Below are 19,772 nucleotides of genomic sequence, written 5' to 3' on the forward strand. Positions count from 1 at the left end.
CCCTTGGTCTGGCCCTGAGCTCCAAGGCCCCACTCCCACGGGATCTTGCTGCCAGGACCCCACTCTCTGCATCTTGTCCAGAGTGTCGAGGAGGGCAGGGTCCAGCAGGATCTCTCGGCCCTCCCAGGGCTGAGTCTGTGCTCTGACCTTTCCTGGGAGGCGCTCAGGGCCAACAGAGCAACAAGGGGCCTTTCCCTGTGGCTCCCTCCCCTCTGGAGAAAATGGGTCAGACCTGGGTTTCTCCATAGTCACTGTCCCTAAAATGAAGCTGGGCTGCCAGAGGCGGTTGCATCTCCCGGCACCAAGACCCCAGAGTCCCTGTGAGAAAGAGGACCAATGACGATGGAAGGCTTTCTCTAATGTGCGCACAGCCAGGCCGCTCCTCTCAAGGCGCTGAGCCGCCTCTAATCACAGCGCCACACTGGCCGCAGGTCGCTGGGTATAGGATGAACCCAGCTGTGAAGAGGCTGCATTTCCTGGGAGGTTTCTGTGAAGTTACTGAACTGCCAAAAGGTAAGCAGTTTTAATTGATTTGTGAGTCTTCAATTAAGCACAGCAGAATGCTAATTAAATATTCTCTGTTCTTTAAATAGAGAATGCTTTAAATAATTCAGCACAATCTTTGCATAAATCACACCTTTCAGCTGAGGTGCCTGTCAGCAGTCAAGTGATTGAGAGCACAAATTGTCCCAAAGACACAGCCCCCTTCCCTCTGGGGATGCGCACAGCCTGCAGAAGAGATGTCACCTGATGCAGCGTTGTGGTTTAAAAACTCATTATGGGAAGCATGAGGCTGGACCCAGGGGACCCTGGAGGCGATGCAGGGGCTTTGGCAGCCTGGAAGCTGTTGGAGGAGGGGCCCTTGGTGGAAGTGGGGACAGTTTGAGCCTCCGGCCTCCAATTCCCTCCCGCTGGCTTCTGGGCCGCACCTCCAGGGATCCAGCTAGACCCGCAGGGCTCTGACTCCAGACTTTATTAAATGTTTCCTCTAACGGTTCTGGCCATTCTGCTGGGCCATTAAAGGCTACCCCAGGGCCTCAGATATGAGCGTCGTGTCTGTATGTGGTCCTTTCATGGAGGGCAGGAAGCATCATAATTACTTTTTTAACGGTTTTCAATTTGTGTTGACAAAGAGCCTTAGTGAACCTGTTGGAAGAAGAGTGACTTGAAAATGAACCTGACTCCCTGTATCTTAGGAGTCCATATTCTCTGATACAGTTAACGTTTTCCTTCCAACCTCTTCACTGTTCAAGCAAAGTGGTATTTTAACTATTCACTGTTTGACACTTTAATAGGAGTTCTGATGAGCAATTTCAGGATGTGGAATTGCTACACTGCACCAGGTTCCTGCAGGAGCAGCAGCCTCAGCCTGTGGATGGGACGTGAGATCTTGGTGTTTCTCCTGGAGGAAACGCTGTGCTGCTGTGTTGATGACGGGGCGTGTGTGGGGTTGATGATGGGTGACAGAGCGTGGGGATGATGATGGGTGATGGAGTGTGGGGTTGACGACGGGTGATGGAGTGTGGGGATGATGATGGGTGATGGAGTGTGGGGATGATGATGGGTGATGGAGCATGGGGATGATGATGGAGTATGGGGTTGATGACGGGGTGTGGGGTTGATGATGGGGTGTGGGGTTGATGACGGGGCCTGGGGTTGATGAAGGGGTATGGGGTTGATGATGGGGTGTGGGGTTGATGACGGGGTGTGGGGTTGATGACGGGGTGTGGGGTTGATGACGGGATGTGGGGTTGATGACGGGGTGTGGGGTTGATGATGGGGCATGGGGTTTATGACAGCTTGTGTCAGACGAAGCCACATCAACTCATTCTGAGCACCCCGTTCCTCAAAACATAAGGATGAGCATGATCAAAATCTCAAGACATTTTTCCTAAGTCCTTAAGATGGATGAACTTCTACAGGTAAGTAGGTAGATTAATAAACAGAGGTAAGGAATGTTGGCATGAAGAAGCTCCCTAGGCCGCTGTGTGGCTGAAGCTCTGACTGGTCATGCTGGTTAAGGATGCGTCTGAGCAAGATCGGTCGCTGACAGGTAGGTGTGTAGAAAATAACCTATATGTGGTGGTCCATTTTCAATTCTAAGTGCCTTCATATAGGTTTAAGCAGGCTATGTGGAAATAGAGAAATAAAGAAGCAGAAATGTACTGAGTCCCCACCCTGCCCTCCTTCCTGCTTTCCCTTTCACGCAGCGGCCATGTGCCTATCAGTAGGAGCCCCCTCAACTACCCTCTCCTCACCCCACCAAAGAATTTAGTTTAGGCTAGCTTGCAACATAAATAATTATACCCTTTCTTATCAGCTACGTGCAGCCACCAGGGCCATAGTCAAATGTTTGAAGACTCCTGAGACAGTTGCAATGCATGGTGGGCTGCAATAAAATGCAGCAGAAAGATCCTAAAGAACATACTTGAAATCTTAATCCAACGACCAATAGGTGATGTCCAGGAAGATTGTAACCCCATTTAGTCAGTCAATGAGGAACTGGGGGAGGGACCTGCACACTAGGGGATAAATTGCTTGTTGAAACTCTGCTGGGGGTGGCTGCATGCCAGCCAGACACCCAATCTTGCAAGACTGTCATTGAAAATCTCCGTTTTGCTGTTCTCCGGGTCTCTGCATCCAGTCTTTGGGTTTGGACGGGTGAGTTTGTCTCTCACAGGTGCGACTCTGTCTCTATTTGCATCAGGTTCAGTTTCTTCCTGGTTGAACTTGTGGGTGTGAATGTTGTCACAGACCTGCCGGGCCATCTTTCTGAAAGAAGATAAAGGAAGACCAGGAGTGCCTGCCGAACTCCTATGGAGGAAGTCTAGGAGAGGAAGGGGTAGGACCAAGGGCACTGCTGTGGGCTGAAGGTTTGCATCCCCACAAATCCTTACATTGAAATCCTAAACCCCAGTGGGATGGTGTTTGTAGATGGGACCTTCGGGATGTGATTAGATCATGGGGTGGAGCCCCATGAGGGGATTAGTGCCCTTGTAAGAAGAAACACCAGAACCAGCCTCTTCTCTCTCTACTCACCACCCTTCCTCTCTGCTAAGGACAGGGAGGAAGATGGTGTCTGCAAACCAGGAAGCAGCCTTGCCAGACACAGGATTGGCCACAACCTTGACCCCAGACTTCCAGCCTCCAGAACTGTGAGAAATAAATGTCCATATTGACTAGGGGCACAGGGCATGGGGGAACTGGTTCCAGACCTGCCTCCTGGGAAGTTGGGAGGGGGCATTTCAACCTGTTAATTTCTCAAATTATGTAGTCATTCAAAAAGAAATAGAAACACTTCATTAACTTTGTGATTGCCAAATTATTGATCAATTCTCATAGAAAGTTATAACATTTCCCCTTTTGGTACATTTCTGTTAAAAAGAAGGTTGTCTTTCCAGCCTTATGTTTTGTAGTTTAATTTGCTCACATTCATTATAATCCATTATTTAATACATTTTTCTTCCATTTGATCATATTACTTGCTGATAGGAAGGACTGAGTTCATTTTCAGCATGTCTGGCTTTTCCATTTCTGTGGCCTGGGAAGGTGGGTGGCTACATCATCATCCATGGTCTCTGAAATATCCTGTGTTACCAAGGCCTGCTTGTTCCACCAAACTGCTCCATAGGCAGTTGTGACACCCAGAAAAATGCTGATATGGTTTGGCTGTGTCCCCACCCAAATCTCATCTTGAATTGTAGTTCCCATAATCCCCAGGTGTCTGGGAGGGACCCAGTGGGAGGTAATTGAGACATGGGGGTGGGTTTTCCCATGCTGTTCTTGTGATAGTGAATAAGTCCCAAGAGATTCTGATGGTTTTATAAACAGGAATTTCCCTGCACAGGCTCTCTTGCCTGCTGCCATGTAAGACCTGCCTCTGCTCCTCCTTCACCTTCCGCCATGATTGTGAGGCCACCCCAGCCATGTGGAACTGTGAGTCTATTAAACCTCTTTTTCTTTATACATTACTCAGTCTCAGGTATTTCTTCACAGCATTATGAAAATGGACTAATACAGATGCAGCTAGCATGAGGGAACTGTCCTTGCCAACTTGGAGTTGTTCTCAGAAACTGCAGTAACTCAATATTGGGAACAGAAATGCACTACCCTGAGGTCAGGGATTTTAGGATACAGTCCCGGAGCTTCTGTTGCCTTCAATGCCTTCACTGACGTGGGATTTAGGGATTCAGAGTCCTGAAGCTTCTGTTGCCCGGGTAAGCCCTCAGTGCCTTCACTGACATGCACAGAGCTGCTCTTTCTGTGAATGGATGCTATCCCAACCAGGAGGCCTGGAAACTGCAGCTTTGCGATTTTGAATTTATGGAAGGAGTCCTTGGTGACCCTCACAATCTGGAGGCTGAGAGTCCAAGGTCAAGCAGCTGGTTCCTCTGGAGGCTCCATGGAAGAAGCCCTTCCATGCTGGTTTTCTTCCTCTGGTGTTCCTGGCAACCCTTGGTGTTCCTTGCCTGGTGAATGAATCACCCACCTTTGCCTCCGTCTGTCCATGGTGTTATCCCTGTGTCTCTGCCCAAATCTCTCTCTCCTTATGAGGACACCGAATGGATGAGCTCATTTCAACTTGATCACATGTGCAAAGACCCTATTTCCAAATGAGGTCACATTTTCAGGTGTGAGGGTTAGAACTTCAACTATCTTTTTGGGGGACACAGCACCATCCACAGCCGTGAGGACATTGGACAAAGCCCAATTTGGACCTGACTCGGGTCGGGGGGGAGGGGCACAGGGAGATTTGCCTTTTTCCTGTTTTGCCATTTTCCACGTAACTCGTATTTGCTACTTTAGAGGAACCATTTATGGAAAACTACAGGATAAAGGAAAAACAAATGGTGGAGGAAAGGAAATCTGTCAGCAATCAGAGAGATTGTTAATTTCCTTGATGAGGAGCCAATTGGTTGAAGGGTGCCTGTAATTTACAACTTCAGTCTTGGGAAAAATGTACACAGTTATTTTTTGGTCTCCATGAAGGAAACGTTTAGACAGGCACTCATGGGGCTGATTACCGATTCAGAGGAACATGCAGGGAGCATCCACCCTCCAGGCGTGGGAAGAGAGAAGCACATGCTTCCGGGAGGCCGAGGCTGAGCCGGGCTTAGGAGTGTCCTCTCCGGGTACTAAGTTAATTTTATGGGAGCTGAAGCCTCGCTGCTTCTCGGAGCCTGGGGAGTTGGGAGCACTGGCCCCGGGCTCTGTGTGGCCTGGAACTGTGACTGCAGCTTGGAATTCTCGGGCTCAGCTATGGCGGCCTGTGCCCTTCTCCAGGCATGGTTTGGGCCGTGTCCCTGGAACAGCAGCTGAGGTCCTGGTGCCAGCCCCATCACAGATGGCAGGGGACCTGAGACAGACATGGCCCCCTCTGCCCAGGCCCCCTTGCTGGAAAGGCAGAGGCACATCTTACCTCCGGGGACCCCACTCTCACCTCGGAGGATGTTTTAGGCCATGCTGTGTGTTGCCATCTTTGGGAAAAACTAGTTTAATGAAGCAGTCATGAATTTGGCGAGGGGCCGCCTCTGCTGACGGTGTTTCCTGAGTCCCTGCCCTTCACTGGGGCATGAGGGCACATGTGCCTCCGTTGCGCACCTGGGTGGGTGGGGCTGGCCGTGACCGGCTGTTCCAGGTGACGCTGCCCTGGGAGAGCTCCTTGGCAGGGCTCTGGGGTGAGCTGGGCAGGGACCCGGGAGGTCAGAGGCCCCTGGGTCTTGGCCAAGCAGCTGGAGAGCTGGTGCTGGGAGTGTGTGCTGAGGAGTAGCACGGGCCGAAGGGCTCCTTCCCACTGGCTCTGTTGGCTCAGCCTCGAATTGTCTGCAGGGACGCCTGCTGGCCACACATCACCATGAGGATGCACTTGACTGAATCTGGAAGAATCCCAGGGCTGTGGAAGATTTTGGAAGATAAAATGCCCCCAAGGAAGCATTAATTAATAAATGAATAAATATGCCCAGGCTTAAACGAATTTCCTGCAACAACTATTCACTGGGCAGGCCCTGGTAGGGTCCTTGCCTTCCCCACACCTGTTTGAAGTGTAGGTCCTTCTCAGAATAGGCAGAAGGAGCAGGTGGCACTGATGAGATGGAGCGGTCGTCACCCACATTCCCACACCTTACCAAGATGAGGATCTCCAAACCGGGGCAGAGCTGGGCTCCATGAGTGAGCATTGCGTTGAGAAACCACCCTGTGTAAGTACAAAGAGGCTTGTCCCACAGCTCCTGGTCACCAAAAGCTGTCAGCAACTCTCACTGGACCTTGGGTCTTGGGCACGTCCCTCCAGCCTCAGTGCCCCGGGAAGGAATTCACAGAGAGCGGCTTCAACCTCCCAGGGCCATGTAGAGGCCAAACCAGAGCGACTGTGGGTAGAGCGCCTTGCCCAACCTGGGCCCGGCTACAAGGGCATCGCAGGCCAGACCCTTCACTCGGCTCTCCCCATGTGCCCACGTCCTCCAGGAGCTCCGGCTGTCACAGCTGAAGGTAGAAATCTTCTTACGGTCCCCCACACTGTGTCTGCACAAAGTGAGATGCTGACTTCCCAACTCACCCACCCCCTGCGCTGGGTCAAGCTGATAAGAGCAGCCCCTGAAGCCACAGAAAAATCCTAGGCATGCCAGGAAAGTATGAAGCCCCTGGGGGCCCTGGGATGTGAGCTCTGTGCGTGGAGGTGTGTTGGCTTGGGGTGATCTTTCCAATGGACTTCAGAGCCTCCAGGAGACCAGAGAACAGAGCTCTGGGACGGGGGGCACAGGAGCGGTGTGGGGTCAGCTTGTCTCCCCGAGGAGACTCCACAGTCCAGAGCTCTGGGACAGGGGGGCACAGGCGTGGTGTGGGGTCAGCTTGTCTCCCCGAGGAGACTCCACAGTCCAGAGCTCTGGACAGGTGGGCACAGGCACAGTGTGGGGTCACTTGCCCCCCTCACCCTGGGAGACTTCACAGTCCAGGCAGAACTCACCGGAAGGAAACAAACTCAGGTCTGCCAGGGCACATTTTGCACTTGCCATGAGTGTGGTGGTTCTGTTAACATTCCCGGTAAATCCGCGGTCCCATCAGGACACAGGAAGGGAGGTTCCTGGGGCAGGGGCCTTGCCAGGGGCATGTGACTTCTGGTGGAGCTCTGGGCCCCGCAGGTCTGGACATGGCTGTATTCTTCATTAGTGCCATCTCTGGGCCATGTTTCTTTAAAGACGTGACGAAGAGTCTCTTTATTTTTATTAATTGAATCATTAATTAGTTTTTGCATAGGGAAGTTGCCAGGTTTTAGTTGTTTTAGAGAATTCTCAGCTTCCCAAATAGGTATTAATGATCAAAGCTCATTTTCAGTCATTGGAGGGGGGGCAAAAGGAGATGTAATTGCTAATTATTTGGAATCATCTGAATTGCAATCACTCGAATGGCAGACGATTTACGCAACAGCCTGGAACCTTGAAGCTTGTTTGGAATTCTTCCAGGTCAAGAGGCTGGGAGGTGCCCTCTGCCTTTCAAGATCAGAGAGTAGCTGATCCCCCTCCTGCCGTCATTTATGGACTGAATAACCACAGAGAGTGTGAGGCCGGTGGAAACTTGGCAGTGCCTGTTTGTCATTGTCAGTTTCAAATACTTTTTAATTTTGAATAGTTGTAGATTTTCAGAAGGGTTATGAAGATCGTGCAGGCAGTTTCTGCAAGCTGCTGCTAATTTCCCTCAGCTTCCACGTCTTCGCTGCCATGGTCCACCTGCAGCAGCCAAGAAAGCCGCGTTGCATCGCCACGAGCTAAACTCCAGCCTTCGGATTTCAGAGCTTCCATCCATGTCCTCTCTCTGCTGTGACCCCACCTGGTGTGCCACGTCGTGTCTGATCCTCCTGTGTCCTCGGCTTCTCTGGTCTGTGACATTTCCGTCTCTCCTTTGCCACGACCCTGGCAGTGTGGAGGAGCCTGTTGGGCACCCTGTGGATGCCCCTCAGTCTGGGTTCATCTGTCCTTTTCCTCGTGGTTGGCCTGAGGTGGTGGGCTTCCGCAAATAATACCAAGGAGGTGAAACGTTCTTCCCCTCACGGCCTCTCAGGGGCATAGAACATCCTCTTGACTTCACAGGTGGCGTTAACCCAATCGCTTGTGTGAAAATAACGCATTGGGAGGCACTAGGCTGAGGGCTTCAGTACCTCAGAAGCAAACCCAGTTCCTGCACACAGAAACCCCATTCAGGGTAAGGGGTCCTGTCCTAGGAAAGAAAATTCAAGTTTAATCAGAAACTGCCAGCTAACTCAAAACAGAGGCTTTACGACTGCTGTTTCACTTTAATCAATCCTTTTTTTGTTCTTCCTTCCAAGAACACTTGAGAAAGGTTTTTTCCCTCGTGCTCCTTGGTAGAGCCCAAACTGCTGTAGTTCAGTGCTGCCCAGCTCATGGATTCCTGTCTCCTCAAATAACTCTTTACACTTTCACGTGCCTACATTTATCTTTCAACACTTGGATCAGGTGGCATCCGCCAGGTGTCTTCGCTGTAAAGTCACTGTCTTCCCTTCCACCGCTCCACTCTTTGGGATGAGTCACGAAGCCTGTGCTACCTTCAGGGGAGGGCTGGGGAAGAGTTAAACTCCATCTCCTGGAGGGGCTGCTACATATGATCATATGATGTTATTTGGAGTAAGAAAGATTTGCCTCTTCTCCACATTTACTTGTTTATTCAATTATTTATACCAGTATGGGCTCATGAATATTTACTTTATATTTTTTATTATAATTCAATCATCCAATATATTATTTCTTTTGTTGTTCAAATTTTTCCATCTTTGGCCATTGGCAGCCCTTTCACGTTGGCATCTGTGTCCATTGGACAATCCCCCATCCTTTTGTTTTTTTGAAAATTTCCTTACTTTTTGATATCATGAGATACTCCAGGCTCATCTTGTCTTCTCTCTGATCCACCCTAGAATCAGCCATGGTTCCCCTCATTGGAGAATGATATTTAGAAACAAAAACCTGGGTGCTGGGTGTGCTCAGTGGGACGAGGGTGTCACTGCCTCCAGCCCTGTCAGTGAAGAGAGCTGCGTAATGTGCGTGCAGATAATACCCTATGTGTGAACACATACTTCAGATTATCTCTGGATCTGTCCATCCTTATATCGATGCAAAGCTAAACATGAGTTCACACTGATGTCTCTGATTCTGATCTAGTACCACAGGGTTCAGTCTAAACTTCCTCTTATTTACAAATAACCTTCCCCTCCAACACAAGAAGCCTGCCTCCCATGGTTTGCCATCCGTTGACTTATCTGTTCAATCCCAGTGTTTGTGAATTGTTAACTTGTACCCCTGTGGGAAATTTACCAACAAAGGAATGATATTAATGTCCTTTTGTCTTTAGCTTTACAATTTCCACTCAAAACATCATATTCTGAAGTTACTCAGGTCAGCTTCCTGTTTCTTTAAGTTTGCCCTCATTACTGTCTGCGCTTTGTGATGTGCAGTCATGTGTTACCACCCCAGTGCCAGAAAGAAGAGCTCCTCGTGTGTCCGCCGATGGCCAAGCACTCCTCTCCCCAGCCCCTGGCAACTGCTAGTCCAAGCTTGTCCAACCCACAGCCCGTGGGCTGCATGCGGCCCAGGATGGCTTTGAATGTGGCCCAACACAAATTTGTAAACTTTCTTAGCACCTTATGAGATTTATGCATGGATTTTTTTTGCTTAAGAGCTATTGTTAGTGTTAGTATATTTTATGTGTGGCCCAAGGCACAATTCTTCTTCCAGTGTGGCCCAGGGAAGCCAAAAGATTGGACACCCCGGCCCTAGTCTGTTCATTCCTATAGTTTTAATTTTTCCAAAGTATCATATGAATGGAATCATGTGATATGTAGCCCATGAATCATGTATATGGGTTTTTCACTTAGTAGAGCACATTTAAGATTCATCATTGTTGCTATGTGAATCAATAGCTGGTTCCTTTTATCTCTCTGCAGCTCCCACTGCACTGAGAAGCACGTGTTCTCCATTTCCCTGGGGGAGACCATTGTATTGGGCAGTTTGGAACAAAACACCATGGACTGGGAGGCTTACACAACAGAAATTTATTTCTTGCTGTTCTAGAGGCTGGGAAGCTCAAGGTGCTGGCTGCATATTCATTCTGAGGCCTCTTCTGATGTGCAGGCAGCTGCCTTCTGACTTGTGCTCACATTGGAGAGAGGGAGTCAGCTTTGGTGTCTCTTCTTGTAAGGACACTAACCCCATTCACAAGGGCCCCACCCTCATGACCTAATCACCCCCAAAGGTCCTGTCTCCAGACATATCACATGGGGCAGAGCTTCAACGTACCAATTCTGGGGGGTCACAAACCCTCCGTCCATAGCAGACATCTTGGTTGCTCCCAGTTTTTAGAGATTAAGAATAAAACAACTGTAAATATTTACATGCAGGTTTTTGTGTGAACAAGTTTTCATGCCAGCTGGGTAAATAGCTAGGGCTGTGATGGCCAGATCCTGTGGTAAGATTCTGTTCCACATTCTAAGAAACTGCCCAACTGTCTTCCACAGTGGCTGTGCCATTTTGCAGTTCTGACAGCAATTCTGTAGCTCCACAACCTCATCAGCACTGGGTGGTGGTGCTTGAATTTTGCATTTTAGCCATTCTAATTGGTGTGGGTAGTTGTTCTCATTTGGGGTTCAATTTGCTTTTTCCTTTTTTTTTTTTGGCAGGCTGGACATCTCCTAGAGGGCAATAGATTCTGGTTTTGTTTTTTTTTTTAGACAGAGTCTCATGCTGTCACCCAGGCTGGAGTACAATGGCATGATCTCTGCTCACTGCAACTTCTGCCTCCCAGGCTCAAGCAATTCTCCTGCCTCAGCCTCCCAAATAGCTGGGGTTACAGATGCTCACCACCATGCCTGGCTAATTTTTGTATTTTTAGTAGGGATGGAGTTTCACCATGCCAGCCAGGCTGGTTTTGAGCTCCTGAACTCGAATGATCCACCCGCCTTAGCCTCCCAAAGTGCTGGGATTACAGGCTTGAGCAACTGCACCTGGCTGAGGGCAATCGATTCTGAATAAATAGGTTGTGAATTGGAGATTTGCATTAACCCTGCCCAGGGCCGGGCTGTGTTTGCTGTAGCTGTGTGTGTGTATAACTTCAGATTCCTCTGTGACCTCCTTTTGTCTCCCTTTGTGGTTTCGGGCTTTCCTTTGCTGTTCCTCGGACAGCCTGTGTCTCTCAGGTCTCTTAGCTGTAATCCAGTTATCCCAGAGCTTGTCAGTTAGAGGGGAGGGAAGGGTTGGGGAGGGGCAGTTCCCTGGTCTCTGTCTTTGGACTTCATGGGGCCTGTGCCCCTTCCTGCCATGGCCTTCACAAGAGTTTCTGTCCTCGCTCCAGAGTGAGGCGCCACCCATCCCCTCCCCACCCCCATCCCATCCCCTCCCCATCCCCCACCCATCCCCTCCCTATCCCCCACCCATCCCCTCCCTATCCCCCACCCATCCCCTCCCCATCCCCCACCCACCCCCATCCCCCACCCCTCCCCTCCCCACCCCATCCCCCATCCCCCATCCCTTCCTCATCCCCTCCCCACCCCCTCCCCATCCCCCATCCCCTCCCCATCCCCCTATCCCCCACCCATCCCCTCCCCATCCCCCACTCCCAGCCTCGGCAGGGATGCCTCTGTTCCTTGTCTGTGTCCTGGAGTCCAGCATGAAGACCTTTGCTTGTGAATACCCTTCCCTGGGACCAGGACCCTTGGGGAAATGCCTGATCCCACATCTGGAGTAGGAGAAGCACAGGTTGACCTTGGGAGCTGTTGCCCTGTATTGCAGCTGCTGTGTGCAGGGGGCATGTAGGCCAAGCATGGGTGTGGTGCTTCCATCCAGCTCAAAGTGCATTGTCTGCTCTTAAGTGTTCTTGGCAACACGTGATCCCCAGTTCAAGGCTGGTGTGTATTAAGTTCTCATTTCTTTGGAGAGACAAAAAAGATGGAAAGCGGCATTGCTTGCTGAGCCCAGGGAATACAAAGGAAAGGCAGGCCGAGGGGGAAACCAGTGTCAACAGCAGAGGTGGCTCTCTGATAACCTCGTGGAGCTGGAGTTTGGAGTGCAAGTACTCAGACGTCCAGAAACCCTCTTTCTCTGTAACTCAGCTATCCATGGACGAAACCAAAGGAATGGCCTACATTTGCAACCCACTCTTGATTTCTCCCTTTTGCAATGCCAGGGAGCTGTGTTGGTCTGCTCAGTGAAATACCGCAGCCTGGGTGGCTTGAACAACAGAAGTGTATTTTCTCAGCACTCTGAAGGGAAGAAGACTGAGATCCGGGTCTCGGCAGGGCTGGGCTCTGTGGAGGCCACTCTCCGTGGCTTGCAGATGGAGCTTCTTTGCTGTGTCCTCACAGCATTGTCCCTCTGTGGGTGTCTGTGTCCTCATCTCCTCTTATATAGGACACCAGGCAGGTTGGATTAGAGCCCACACTGGTCACCTCATTTTAACTTTATCACCCTTTTTAAAAGGTCCTATGTCCCAAAACAGTCACATTCTTTGGGGCTTGGGGTTAGAGCTTCAACACATGAATTCGGGAGGAGCACGACTCTGCCTGTAACACCAGCAATGGATTCGGGCCTGTGGACTTCAGCAGCGCTGCCCTTTGTGTGGAAGTGACGGAGTCAGCCTGCCCCATAGGTTCCTGGGTGTGAGCTTCGGCCGCACGCAAATGGTCTATTTGGCGACTCTGGCCACGCTCTTAGGACAAAGGACATGGATTGACAAGTGGCGGGCACGGACGGAGGTGCAGATGATGTCCACGGACACGACAAGTCCATGAGGCCTGCGAGGGCCCCGGCCACCCTGGCCTCACGTTCCCTGAGTCTCTCCTGTAAGCCCAGCTTCCCACCCTTCAGGGTGTAGATGCCCATGTTAAAATCCAGATTCCAGCCCGGGAGGCCTGAGGTGGGCCTGAGACTCTGCATTTCCAGCAAACACCCAAGTGATGTGCCAGCATCCCTGTTCTCATGCCATCTCTGTGTGCGAAACTCTAACTCACTCGTGGCCGGTGCTCCTACCTCCTTGTCACTCTGCAGAGAATGCAGTGATGTCAAGTTCACTTGAAGGCTCGTGGCCAACATGCTCACGTGGACACCCGCAAAGGGGCCACCCAGACTGTGGTATTTTATTGAGCGACTAATACAGCTCCCTGGCATTGCAAATGGGAGAAATCAAGAGTGAGTTGCAAATACAGGCCATTCTTTTGGTTTTGTCCACAGATAGCTGAGTTACAGAGTAACTGTGTAGTCTGTGTGGTGCGGGGGGTGGCAGAGGGGAAGGGGCAGGTGAGGCTTGGCATGAGGGGCTTCTCATTGCAGGCGTCCGAGGGAGTTCAGTGGAGGAGTAAGACCCAGGGAGAGGCCAGCTGGGCTGAGGCTTGTTTTCTGCACATGGGTTGCTCCACTGTGAATAGTTAATGAACTAAGTGTCATTTTCACTAAATCTTTCCTTTGCACCAAACTCACTACCATTCTTCATGGAGTCTTTCTGGGGCTTCTGTTTGCAATGACTCATCTGGGGAGAGGAGGGAGGGACAGTCAGTGTCCAGCTTGGTTGGTAGATGGGTAGGTCAGATGGAGATGAGAAAGACCTTTTCCCCTCATCACTCTCACGCAGTTAATCCAGAGCCCCTTAGAGAGGTTTACAACTGGAGCTGCTATTTAAAGGCCTAAATGAGAATGTAATAGTAATAATGATCCTCATTTTTATTCTCAGCTGACAGAGCAAGGGAATGTGTGTGAATGCTAATCCATGCACATACATGTCTATAAATATTCTGCATGGAACCGTCTGTGTCTATGTCAAGCTAAACTGGGGTTCATACCAGGGTCTCCAACCATAGCCCATCCCCACTGGGGTCCTTCCAGCTCACTCGGCTTCTGGATGTACGACTCCCACAGGTGGAGGAAGGCCCCCAGAGAAGTCTGCTGAAAATTGTTATTCATGAATGGAGGTTGGACTTCTTCAGATACGCTTCCTGAGTCTGTTAACATGGTGATGTGACGTTTGCCCTTCATGTTACTCATAGGGACTATTCTGTTAGCTACCAATTCTGCTGCTTTAAATAAAAACACCATTAAAAAACAAAAAGAAACAAATTGTAATAAAATATTTGCATACATATAAAATCTGAAAGACATATATCAAAATATAAAGGTCCTTCCTTTACAAATCAATAAATATACCTTTTTAAAAAAACAGACAAGACAGACATTAGACAAAAGGTGATACAAGAATGACCAATAAGCAAATTGAAAGCACTCAGTATCCTCGGCCATCAGGAAATGCACATTCATCATAATGGGATGCTGCGTGACGCACGTTGAAATAACTGGATGTGAAGATCCTGGCCCCGCCCTGTGCCGGGAGGGTCTGGAACATCTGGAATATTCACGTCGCCGGCGGGGAGGAGATGCACAGGCACAGGCACTTTGACCATAGTGTGGCAGGTCCCCCACAACTATATGTACACCTGCCCTGTGCCCAGCAAAATGTAAATGTCTTCCACAAATAGTCCTGGACAGGGTCTCTCAAAGGGGCTTTAACTGTAACAGCCCACACCTGGAATTGTCCATCGTCCTGGGCGGGGTCACTCACAGTAACAGGCCACACCTGGAATTGTCCACAGTCCTGGGCGGGGTCGCTCACAGTAACAGCCCACACCTGGAATTGTCCACAGTCCTGGGCGGGATCACTCACAGTAACAGCCCACACCCGGAATTGTCCACAGTCCTGGGCGGGGTCACTCACAGTAACAGCCCACACCTGGAATTGTCCAGCGTTCCTCAACAGGAAACAGTTAAAGAAAGTGTGTCTAACCACACATGGAAGGCCACTGGGCAATAAAAATGCATGAACTTCTGGCGTCCACAATCTAGTGGATGAATCTCAAAAGATACTTCGAGCAAAAACACTGGACGGAAGCGTCCGTGCCGGCCCCGCAGGCTGCCTGTGTGCCAGGCTATCCCCTGCCATCTGATCCAGGAGAAGCAGGACTTTCTTGCACAGGTACTCAGCGCTGTGGCTGTGGGAGGAGCCGGGAGGTCCCTGGCGTGGGTGGGCTTGGGGAAACTGTAGGAGCTGGAAATATTTCATATCTTATTTATTTGGGGTGTTGTTTACGGGGGAACTTGACAAACTCATCTAATGGTACAATCGAGACATCTGTGTAAATAAAGTGTCAAAAATCATCCTGCTGACATCCATGCTCCCCGCCCCACGGCGCTTCCCGGCCCTCAGCCCTCCCATGCGGCTCCTGCCCCCTGGCCAGGGCATCTCCCAGACCAGCACTAGGCAGCAGGCACTGTGCTAACCCCAGAGCCTGTGGGCCTTGGGCATCAGTGAGGAGGAGGCTGAGGACTGATGGTTTGCAGGTTGCTCCGGGAGACCAGAAACCTGGTGAGGAGAGGCATTAGGAGGTGAGGTAGGAGGTGTTACGAAGGCCCCCGAAAGCTGCCTGTTTGTTTGGTTTTAGTGGGGAGATAGTTTTCCAGTACAGAATTTCTACCAGAAATTTCTACCATACATAAAACATAACAATGACATGAGATGCTTAGGGGCAGCCTTGGGGTGGATGGGACCTGTGTCCCCCTCTGCAGTCCTCACAGGCACCCCCCGTGTGGGTCTCACGCTGAGATGCACCGAGCCAGCTGGAAAATGCCGGGTCAGGGGGCTGCTCAGGGGTGGCTTCTCTTTAGGTAAAGTCAGTGAATCCCGATGGCCAAGTGCGAGGCATCGGGGAGATCGCAGAAAGGGTCAAGGGACTCAGGCCCAAGCCCGGGGTGACAAAATCTTATAAGTGGAATCATAGAGTATGTAAGATGGCCTGTGTGTGTGTGTGTGACAGAGAGAGAGACAGAGAGGAGAGTGGGGGTCTTGGTAACCTTTAGGTCACATTTGGCAGTTTAAATATAAACCTGCTTCCAAATTAACTGTCTTTGGAGACGTCTGTGACTCATGGGCACACCCTGCCCCTGAGTGGAGAATCTCACCATCAGCTTCTCCGGCTGTTGATGCACTGATCGGCACCCACTGACACTGAAAGGATGCTGATTTCTTTCTGAACCGTGAAATGTTGATCTGATTCTGTGTCATGACATTCTGCTGACTTGCTTCTGAATCACGAAGCTTTGCTGGTTTGTTTTGGAATCATGAAGCTTTCTGATTGCCTTGCATGGAGACGTTTTAGCCCTCATGGTATGATCTGTGTGCACTGGCTGTGCCCTCCAACCTGTCCCCCCATGAGAAGGATGCCTCTGTTGTGAGGAGTCCCCTCCCTTCTAAACTTTTCCGGAAAGTCTTCCACCTAGTAGCCGACCCCAGAACATGCTCAGTTCTGTGGGCGTCTTCCCAAGTGGATCCCCGTGTTCAGCTTCCAGTAAAACTTTATCCAGTTACTTCTGCCTGCACAGCCTTAGTTTCCATCAGAAGTCTACACGTGTGTATGTGTATAGACACACACACACGTGCACATGCACACACATGCACGTTTTGTGTCTGGCTATTTTCACTTACAATTTTTTTTTTGTCAGCCTAACAGGTGAATCTGATTTTGATTCTTTAGATGCTGCCTAAGGAAGTTGAAGAAAAAAATTCCTTTTTTTGTAGTAGCTGGATCTGTATCCAAAATTTAATGTATTGTAGCTCTCCTCCTGTGCCAGGCTCAGTTTGTTTTAAAGATTTCCCGGAGGGGACGACTCAGAAAGAGGCTCTGAGGGTGTGGCATCCTTTGCACACTTTGGGTGGCACCAGCTGACGTGTGACTGTGACTTCATGGGTGGTGCCCCGGCCTCATATGCTTCGTGGTTCTCTGTCTCACTCCTGCTCACGGGCGATGCCCTGGCCCGACATGCCTTGTGGTTCTCTGTCTCTCTCCTGCTCACAGGTGGTGCCCTGGCCTCACGTGGCCCGTGGTGCTCTGTCTCGCTCCTGCTCACCTGTGGGGCTTTCGTCTCTGCCCAGGGATGAAACCATCATGTGGCTTAATTGATATTTTGTGAAAGCTGCAAATTATGTGTGCAGTCCTGTCAATAATTCTTATTGGCTGACTTTCTCTTTTCTCCAATATTCTACAACCATATGTACAGTCAAAGCTGTCCACCTTTTACATTCATGATTGATGCTACATAAATATGCTGGCTAGATAAAGCCACAGCTGTTAGGCAAAGGAAAGAAAGACACATTTATCTGAGACCCGAGGCAGCTGTCAAGCAGTGGGAATGGCCCTGAAGGCCATAAAGAACCCAGAATGACCGACTGGGATCCGGGTGGACAGGAGCAGGGGGGTGGATTCTGACCCCATCCACGCCCACACCTCCTATCCTTGCACTGTTCCGGGGATGAAGTGGATTTTGGGAGCTGGGCATGGGGCACAAACTCTCTCTAACAGCTGTGGTGGAACCAGGGCTCACTGCAAACCCCCTTTCCTGTTGGGGCGCCTCATGGGCTGGACCCCATGAGGGCTCTTCAGAAAGGTGAGAACACGCAGTAAGACCTTTCTCCAAAGTTACCAAAGATGACAGCAACACACGGTTAGCACAATTTTATAAAGACTGAAAACTTGCTGAGCCTGTGTAGTTAATAAGTGGAGACACAAGGCAAAATCCAATGATAAGCAAGTGAAGATCCATCGTTATGCGATGAACAGTATTTCCATGAAGTTCTGCTTAGTGAGAATAGAGATCACACGCTCCCTTCCATTTTTCAAACATTATTTCTTGTTCTTGCGGTCTGGAAGAAAATGACTGAAAGATTACTTTGTTTCTCTTTGATTCACTTTAAAAGATGTGGGAAAGGGAATGCGAGCTGCCCAGCTGCCCGCGAGACCAGGTTACCTTCCTTTACCCCGGAAGGCAGCCTGCCCTGCTACAGCATTGCCTCATGCTCCGATCACCACACACATCAATGGCAGGAGGAGAGGGTCAGGATAACTCGGGACGGACTCCTCCCAGGAGCTCCCTGGGCAAAGGCGGTCCCATCGGGGAAGCGGGATTCCCTCCTCCAGTAGGGAAGAAGCGCCCTCAGCAAGGAGACTGCCAAGGCGTGGGGACGCTCTGCTCTGCGTTTGTGGAAACTAGCTACTCGCCTGGCACAGGGTCTCACACCCCGGTCTTGGTGCAGCCTTGTGTGGGTCTGGTGCTTGGGAGGGCGCGTTCCCCACGTGCCTACTGAGGAGCCGCTCCCTGGCTCAGGGCTCCTCCTCCACCCAACACCAGCATCTCCACATGGTCAGGTGCAGTTTTAAAAGCCACTTTCTCAAGATATTCTTCACATATCATGACATGTGCACAGGCAGAGTGCCAATCAAGTCCTTTCAGAGTACTCGGAGATCCAGTCACTGCGTTGGGTGTACTCGGAGATCCAGTCACTGCGTTGGGTGTACTCGGAGATCCAGTTGCTGTGTTGGGTGTACTCGGAGATCCGGTCGATGGCATTGGGTGTACTCGGAGATCCAGTCGGTGGCGTTGGGTGTACTCGGAGATCCAGTGGATGGCATTCAGCGTACTCAGAGATCCAGTTGATGGCGTTGGGTGTACTCGGAGATCCAGTCGGTGGCGTTGGGTGTACTCAGAGATCCAGTTGATGGCATTCAGCGTACTCGGAGATCCAGTCGGTGGCGTTGGGTGTACTCGGAGATCCAGTCGGTGGCGTTGGGTGTACTCAGAGATCCAGTTGATGGCATTCAGCGTACTCGGAGATCCAGTTGATGGTGTTGGGTGTACTTGGAGATCCAGTCGGTGGCGTTGGGTGTACTCAGAGATCCAGTTGATGGCGTTGGGTGTACTCGGAGATCCAGTCGGTGGCGTTGGGTGTACTCAGAGATCCAGTTGATGGCATTCAGCGTACTCGGAGATCCAGTTGATGGTGTTGGGTGTACTTGGAGATCCAGTCGGTGGCGTTGGGTGTACTCGGAGATCCAGTGGATGGCGTTGGGTGTACTCGGAGATCCAGTCGGTGGCGTTGGGTGTACTCAGAGATCCAGTTGATGGCATTCAGCGTACTCGGAGATCCAGTTGATGGTGTTGGGTGTACTTGGAGATCCAGTCGGTGGCGTTGGGTGTACTCGGAGATCCAGTGGATGGCGTTGGGTGTACTCGGAGATCCAGTCGGTGGCGTTGGGTGTACTCAGAGATCCAGTTGATGGCATTCAGCGTACTCGGAGATCCAGTTGATGGTGTTGGGTGTACTTGGAGATCCAGTCGGTGGCGTTGGGTGTACTCAGAGATCCAGCTGATGGCATTCAGTGTACTCGGAGATCCAGTCGATGGTGTTGGGTGTACTCGGAGATCCGGATTGATGCTGAATATAGGGGGTCAGGAAGATGCAGTTCCTGACTGCTGGGTGTGGTCCCCGGAACAGCCAGGCTGCGCTGGGTGCTGAGGCCACTGCTGTCAATGAGGAGAGACCTACTTTTGCAGGTGGATCAGAGAGTTCTGAACTCCTCTGTCATTTCATTAGGAAACAGGTTTTCAGGCCCTGTGCTGCAGCTCCTGGTGCTGAGAACTTTCCAGAAGGTTGGTGGCTCCTATTCTACGCCTTGTCAGGGAAGATGTGGGTTCGCCCCAGGTGCTCCAGAAAGGTCATGTTCTCTATGGAGTGAAGACGGGTGGGCATAAGCATGGGTCCGGGGCCACCCTCTGTCGTCCGCTGGCGTGTTTCTCATCCAGCCACGTCTCGGAAGGTCTGTGACTGCTGAAAACATTCTGTGCATGAACGTTGGGGAAGGAAACCCACCCAGAGGAGGGGCAGGCGCCACCCCAGGCATCAGA

At 50.8% G+C, this 19,772-nt stretch overlaps 1 long non-coding RNA gene across 3 annotated transcripts in view; it reads left to right on the plus strand.

Moving 5' to 3' along the window:
- Nucleotides 1–1,819: 1,819 nt before the first annotated feature.
- The window catches only part of LOC117977634 (uncharacterized), a 28,587-nt gene continuing 10,634 nt past the window's right edge, over nt 1,820–19,772 (plus strand). The window contains exons 1-3 of one of the 3 annotated variants that reach the window (XR_008622804.2): nt 1,820–2,842; nt 3,060–3,936; nt 5,830–11,363. This is a non-coding gene — a long non-coding RNA (uncharacterized LOC117977634). Of the gene's footprint in view, nt 2,843–3,059; nt 3,937–5,829; nt 11,364–19,772 lie in introns of those variants that run through there. The other 2 variants (XR_008622806.2, XR_008622805.2) reach the window with 2 other exon arrangements.

Source organism: Pan paniscus, chromosome X, assembly GCF_029289425.2.
Source record: "Pan paniscus chromosome X, NHGRI_mPanPan1-v2.0_pri, whole genome shotgun sequence".
Taxonomy (NCBI): Eukaryota; Metazoa; Chordata; class Mammalia; order Primates; family Hominidae; genus Pan; species Pan paniscus.